Source organism: Danio aesculapii, chromosome 3, assembly GCF_903798145.1.
Source record: "Danio aesculapii chromosome 3, fDanAes4.1, whole genome shotgun sequence".
NCBI lineage: Eukaryota > Metazoa > Chordata > Actinopteri > Cypriniformes > Danionidae > Danio > Danio aesculapii.
Window position 1 is genome coordinate 62,808,806 of NC_079437.1, and position 7,500 is coordinate 62,816,305.

Here is a 7,500-nt window from a genome sequence, read left to right on the forward strand (position 1 = left end):
CAGGACACTCTAAACCTTAATAAAACACCACAAACTCCTGATGATTGTGTTTGTCACATCTGTAATGATCACACTGATGTGTGTGTGTGTGTGTGTGTGTGTGTCTCATTCATTCATTCATTACCTGTCACATCATAAGTGAATAGACTCAGCTCCTCCAGGACACACACAGTAGAGTTTCACACTCCAGTCTTATGTCCGCTGTGCTCTCTGATGTGAGTCTCTGCTGTTTACACTGTGACTCTACATTATAGACGGAGACACAGACACAGATAACCTCTAATACACACTGGAATGTCCATCAACACACTATTCTGCTGTGAAACCGACACCAGGCAGGGTTGTGCAGCTTTTAATATCCACAGGCAGTTTACTCCACAGCCATGCTCCAGAATAATCCCAGAGCGACGGCCGAGAGCAGATTGAACAGCACAGAGTGTCAGATGTGGAAGACGTCTTTATATCAGTGTTCTCAGTGTTTACTCTGGGTGAAAGAGTGTGTAGATATGAGGACGCTTCATTAGTAATAATGGGAAATACCATGTTCATTTTCCTGTGTTCCAGTCGGCTCTCTATAGGCAGCCAGCCGAGGCTCTTGTGTCCACATGTGTGAAGCAGCAGCCAACCCCTAGAACTGACCATATCCATCCACTCTGTGATTTCTGTCATTTGCTCAAGCAGGTGAATACTCAGACCTCCAGCAGACCTCCAGCAGACCTCCAGCAGACCTCCAGCAGACCTCCAGCAGACCTCCAGGAGACCTCCAGCAGACCTCCAGCAGACCTCCAGCAGACCTCCAGGAGACCTCCAGCAGACCTCCAGCAGACTTCCAGGAGACCTCCAGCAGACCTCCAGCAGACCTCCAGCAGACCTCCAGCAGACCTCCAGCAGACCTCCAGCAGACCTCCAGGAGACCTCCAGCAGACCTCCAGCAGACTTCCAGGAGACCTCCAGCAGACCTCCAGCAGACCTCCAGGAGACCTCCAGCAGACCTCCAGCAGACTTCCAGGAGACCTCCAGCAGACCTCCAGCAGACCTCCAGCAGACCTCCAGCAGACCTCCAGCAGACCTCCAGCGTGCATATTCAACACGAGAGCAGCTTTAACCAGTTTTTTGTCAGATATCGGACTTGTCTCGCAGGAGGTGTTGGCATTAACTTCACTCTTTTACAGACACACTAACACACCTCAGATCACCGTGGAGGACACGTCTAAGAGAGATAACAGAGTGTACATGAGGAATTAGACAATCACAGTCATCTCAGACTCCTTCCTTTCAGACCCGAATAATAAAGATCCTGTTTTACCTAAAGGCTACGTCAACTACTTTTCAGAACACCACGCTAATAACTCACACAGCTCCTTACCTAACGGTTCAGGCTGCTGGTGGTGGTGTAATGGTGTGGGGGAGATTTTCTTTGGGTCCATTAGTACCAATTGAGCATGGTGTCAACACCACAGCCTACCTGAGTATTGTTCTGACCATGTCCATCCCTTTATGAGCACAGTGTCTCCATCTTCTGATGGCTACTTCCAGCAGGATAACGCACCATGTCATAAAGCACCAATCATCTCAGACTGAACATGACAATGAGTTCACTGTACTCAAATGGCCTCCACAGTCACCAGAGCTCAATCCAATAGAGCAGCTTTGGGATGTGGTGGAACGGGAGATTGGCATCATGGATGTGCAGCCGACAAATCTGCAGCAACTGCGTGATCACAGCACTCACAGCATAGTGTGTGTTTCACTGGTCATACACACACACACACACACACACACACACACACACACATGGAGGATTTTTTTCTCTTTGCATGTGTGTGTGTGTGTGTGTGTGTGTGTGTGTGTGTGTGCGTGTGTGTGTGTGTGTGTGTGTGTGAGCGCGTCAGACAGAGATGGATTACATATTGTGTGTTCAGTCAAATGGTTCTGATTCCCTCAGTGCTGCTTCCTACTGAAGTGTTTAGTGTCAGCCTGAGGAGTGTGTGTGTGTGTGTGTGTGTGTGCGTGTGTGTGTGTGTGTGTGTGTCCACTAGAGCCTGCTTCTCCTCCTGAAAGCTGTTTCTGCACAATGGGCGGAAGTGCAGATATTTCGTCCTGACATCTTCATGGAGCGCTCAGTGTGATTAGCATGAGCACAATGTCTCCCTCTCTCTCTCTCTCTCTCTCTCTCTCTCTCTCCTCTCTCTCTCTCTCTCTCTCTCTCTCTCTCTCTCTCTCTCTCCCTCTCTCTCTCTCTCTCCCTCTCTCTCTCCCTCTCTCTCTCTCCCTCTCTCTCTCTCTCTCTCTCCCTCTCTCCTCTCTCTCCTCTCCTCTCTCCTCTCTCCCTCTCTCTCTCTCTCTCTCTCTCTCTCTCTCTCTCTCTCTCTCTCTCTCTCTCTCTCTCTCTCCCTCTCTCTCTCCCTCTCTCTCTCTCCCCTCTCTCTCTCTCTCTCCTCTCCCTCTCTCTCTCTCTCTCTCCACTCTCTCTCTCTCCCTCTCTCTCTCTCTCTCTCTCTCTCTCTCTCTCTCTCTCTCTCTCTCTCTCTCTCTCTCTCTCTCTCTCTCCCTCTCTCTCTCTCTCTCTCTCTCTCTCTCTCTCTCTCTCTCCCTCTCTCTCTCTCTCTCTCTCCCTCTCTCTCTCTCTCTCTCTCTCTCTCTCTCTCCTGCAGAGTAAATGACCTCCGCCAGTCTCAATTCACTGCACTTGTATAGCGCTGAATGGAGCGGCTCAACAAAGCTTGACATCATTTTCTCAGGCTCTGATTGGCCCCTGGTAGCTCACGATGACATCATGCCCCTCCCCTGCGGGATGCTGGATCGCCACGGTTACAGTGGGCAGGATTTGGCTGCTGCTCGTTTGGCTGCAGTTAATGAGCACTGCAGTGATGATGGAGAGCAGTGCTGGGAAACATCCAGCCCCCTACACCCTACAGCCATCTACTACTGTCCACGCTAACCTCACTGCATAGTGTGCATAACTGCTGACCTCACTGCATAGTGTGCATTACTGCTGACCTCACTGCATAGTGTGCATAACTGCTGACCTCACTGCATAGTGTGCATTACTGCTGACCTCACTGCATAGTGTGCATTACTGCTGACCTCACTGCATAGTGTGCATTACTGCTGACCTCACTGCATAGTGTGCATTACTGCTGACCTCACTGCATAGTGTGCATAACTGCTGACCTCACTGCATAGTGTGCATTACTGCTGACCTCACTGCATAGTGTGCATTACTGCTGATTTCACTGCATAGTGTGCATTACTGCTGATCTCACTGCATAGTGTGCATTACTGCTGATCTCACTGCATAGTGTGCATCACTGCTAACCTCACTGCATAGTGTGCATTACTGCTGATCTCACTGCATAGTGTGCATTACTGCTGACCTCACTGCATAGTGTGCATTACTGCTGATCTCACTGCATAGTGTGCATTACTGCTGACTCACTGCATAGTGTGCATTACTGCTGACTCACTGCATAGTGTGCATTATGCTAATGTCACTGCATAGTGTCATCACTGCTAATCTCATGCATAGTGTGCATTATGCTGACCTCACTGCATAGTGTGCATTACTGCTAACCTCATGCATAGTGTGCATACTGATAACCTCACTGCATAGTGTGCATTACTGCTAATGTCACTGCATAGTGTGCATTACTGCTAATGTCACTGCATAGTGTCCATCACTGCTAATCTCACTGCATAGTGTGCATTACTGCTGACCTCACTGCATAGTGTGCATTACTGCTAACCTCACTGCATAGTGTGCATCACTGCTAACCTCACTGCATAGTGTGCATTACTGCTGACCTCACTGCATAGTGTGCATTACTGCTAATCTCGCTGCATAGTGTGCATTACTGCTGACCTCACTGCATAGTGTGCATTACTGCTAACCTCACTGCATAGTGTGCATTACTGCTGACCTCACTGCATAGTGTGCATTACTGCTGACCTCACTGCATAGTGTGCATTACTGCTGACCTCACTGCATAGTGTGCATTACTGCTGACCTCACTGCATAGTGTGCATTACTGCTGACCTCACTGCATAGTGTGCATTACTGCATCTCTGCTAATCTGTCTATACAGTGAGCTGCTAATCTGACTATACAGTGAGCATCTCTGCTAATCTGTCTATACAGTGAGCTGCTAATCTGACTATACAGTGAGCATCTCTGCTAATCTGTCTATATAGTGAGCATCTCTGCTAATCTGTCTATACAGTGAGCATCTCTGCTAATCTGTCTATATAGTGAGCATCTCTGCTAATCTGTCTATATAGTGAGCATCTCTGCTAATCTGACTATACAGTGAGCATCTCTGCTAATCTGACTATACAGTGAGCATCTCTGCTAATCTGACTATACAGTGAGCATCTCTGCTAATCTGACTATACAGTGAGCATCTCTGCTAATCTGACTATACAGTGAGCATCTCTGCTAATCTGACTATACAGTGAGCATCTCTGCTAATCTGACTATACAGTGAGTGTTTCTGCTAGCCGTCTGCTCCATGCCTGCTCCACAGTGAGTGGCCAGCGCTAAGCTAATCTCCTGCTAAATGAAAGCAAGTGTCGGGCGGTCAGCAGACGTGTCTCTCGGAGGATGTGAAGTGATTATCGGAGCTGTGTGTGTTCACTGAGTCCCGCTGGGGTGAATTTTTCCTGAATTAATTACAGAAGCTTGTGCCAGCGGGGATTTTCTCCGTCCTCCACCTCCTCCCTGTGTTTCTTTGTTTCCTCATGACTCCGTCCAATCACATGACAGGAATTAAATCCTGAAGTCACACCCGCAGATCTGCAGCCCTTGCTCAACTCTGGCTCCCATTTCAGCGTGAGCTGTTGTTCTTCTGCTGTTTAAAGGAATAGTTCATCTTAAATATTAACCAAGCTGCCGTCCTGTACTCACCATCACAACAGAGGTACTCTTCAACCACAGTAAACTCTTGTCCACCGCTAACAGGCTCCAAAAAGAAAGACATAAGGTCCCGAAAGCATCAGTAAGATATCATAAGTAATCTGTGCTCGGCCAGGTTATTTTGGTAGACTGAAACTTACAGGTCAAAAAACATGATGTCTGTCAACTAAATCAAGTAAAAATCACAATAAATAACACTAAAACTCAATCAAACTATCATCAACTGACACTAAATAATAATTAGCAAAATAATAATCGTTTACTGAATGAATAAGCACCAGTAGAGGGCGCTCTATACCAGTCAAGAGCAGATTATATATACAAAAACATCTGTTCTACGCAGTGTTAATTCAATAACTAAACTCTAATCTAGTGTTAATTCAACTCTGTGTGTTCATTTCAACACCATCCTGGTGTCTGTATAGAGTTAAATTAACACTGCTGTCAGTGTTCAGAGTTTAACTCTACCCCAGTGTTGATCATTTTACTCAGTGTTAAAATAACTCTGTTGATTGTAGTTAACACTTTGATTGTAGTTGATCACACTTATATGGAGTTAACAACCCAACTGGAAGTGAATGACTCTGTAGGGTGCAAACTGGTCCAAATGGAGGTATGCGGTCAGCTGTAAGCGACAATAGGAACAGCATCATACCGCCCTGTATCGTTCGCTTTAAAGACGAAAGGCAGCCATACATACCTCTGACTACATAATGCAGACTCTCCAGAAGTGTAGACAGGGCTACACATTCAGAATGAGCCAGTGTTGATCATTTCTGAAAACAAGACTATATTTCATTCTGCTCTAGAAAATGATTCTGGATTTAAGAGTTTGTAGACATTTGGATATTTGTATTGCAGTGGAGTGTTCATACAGCGCTGCATGGTTACTGCTAACAGAAGGAAGCAAATGCGTCAGGCTGATGTCTGTGTGTAATGTCGGACTGATCTCCAACAGACAGTGTGTGAGTATTGTAGATATAGTGTCCAGCATAGCCTCCGTCTGCTACAGATATGAGTTATTGAGCAGAATACGCTGAATGAGGGATCAGACGTACAGTATGCTGGTGTCTGTCTGATGCTATCAGGATGCTCTCCACTGACACTGAATGCTGGTGTACGTGTCGGAGCGGCACACACTGCTAAACATGCTGCTAGTCTTGTTTTTAGCCCAAATATCTAAACATTATTAAAGCTACTGTGGAAATAAAATAAAGTGTTTAAAGAGGGGGGGGGGGGGGTGATGTTTGTCATGTTAGTAACTGTACTGTGGACCGGGTTTCGGGTGGCTGCAGCAATCTGGGCATACATTACTAAAGGGGGGGGGGGTGGAATTACAGGAGAAATAACAAAACAGGAGGGTGGCGGGAGATGGGTCTGAAATACGGGACACTCCCTGGAAAAACAGGAGTGTTGGCAAGTATGGTTGGAACTAAACCGTGCAGATCTGCGGCTGATGACAAAACTCACATGTAGAAGATATAAACCTGATATCAACTCTGCAGGCGGTCTCTTCTGACATGCCCCACCCCCCTCTTCTCATTGGCTGTTCATTTGATGGGATAACGTATCGTCCATCAGATGCACACTTCAAGTAGTAGTAGGTCATGTCGGGTAGGTCCAGTAGTAGCTCGGGTACGTCTCGAGGACTGATTTTAGACATACTACTCGGCTGGCATACTGTTTTTAGTGCACTATATAGTCTGTGAGTATGTGATTTAGGACGCAGGTCTTGTTTTCAGAATTAATGAGTGAGGTTTTCCTTAAAGCAGGCAGAATAATCTTGCTCAACAGCGTTCTGTCTGCTGCACTAGTATAGTCTGTCTCAGGTTATTACCTCCTGTAAGGGTTAGATCGCTGGAGAACATTTGTTGTCACCAGAACTACACATCTGCCACTGAAATGAACTACACGTCCCATCATGCACCTCCCAGTTCCTCATCACGCTTGATGGAAACACACACACAGCTGGAAACTCATCATGGACTGATTACCTGCACTATATAGTCACCTCTCACACACACATTGCTGAGTCTTGTTTTCTAGCAACACAGGGAGAACATGCAAACTCCACAGAGAGATGCTCACTGGCCCAGCTGGGACTCGAACCAGCGACCTTCTTGCTGTGAGGCGTCAGCACTGACCACTGAGACACCGTGCTGCCCTGGAACTGTTTATCTGAGTTCAATTTAATAAAGACGCTGCCTTGTGGATCCTGCATTGCTGCCAGAATCGCTTTGTAACAGTTGTGTGTATAGTTACACGTGTATAGTGTGTGTATAGGTACGTGTGTGTAGTGTGTGTATGGTGTGTGTTTCTTGTCTAGAACATGCTTCTGGATTTCAGAGTTTTGAGATATTTGGAGAGTTTCCCACGCTGCAGCTCAGGGCCGATGCTCTTCCTCTTATCGGTCATGTTTGCAGATCAGGATGGGGATTGATTGAGCTGTTTTTCCTTTTCACACACACACACACACACACACACACACACACACACACACGCACACACACACACACACACACACACACACACACACACACACACACACACACACGCACACACACACACACACACACACACACACACAC

The 7,500-nt window shown here is 46.9% G+C and overlaps 1 long non-coding RNA gene across 3 annotated transcripts in view; it reads left to right on the top strand.

Moving 5' to 3' along the window:
• The window catches only part of LOC130221830 (uncharacterized), a 57,185-nt gene extending 56,435 nt beyond the window's left edge, over nt 1-750 (top strand). Inside the window, exon 4 of one of the 3 annotated variants that reach the window (XR_008836319.1) lies at nt 682-750. This is a non-coding gene — a long non-coding RNA (uncharacterized LOC130221830). The other 2 variants (XR_008836318.1, XR_008836317.1) reach the window with 2 other exon arrangements.
• Nucleotides 751-7,500: the final 6,750 nt, after the last annotated feature.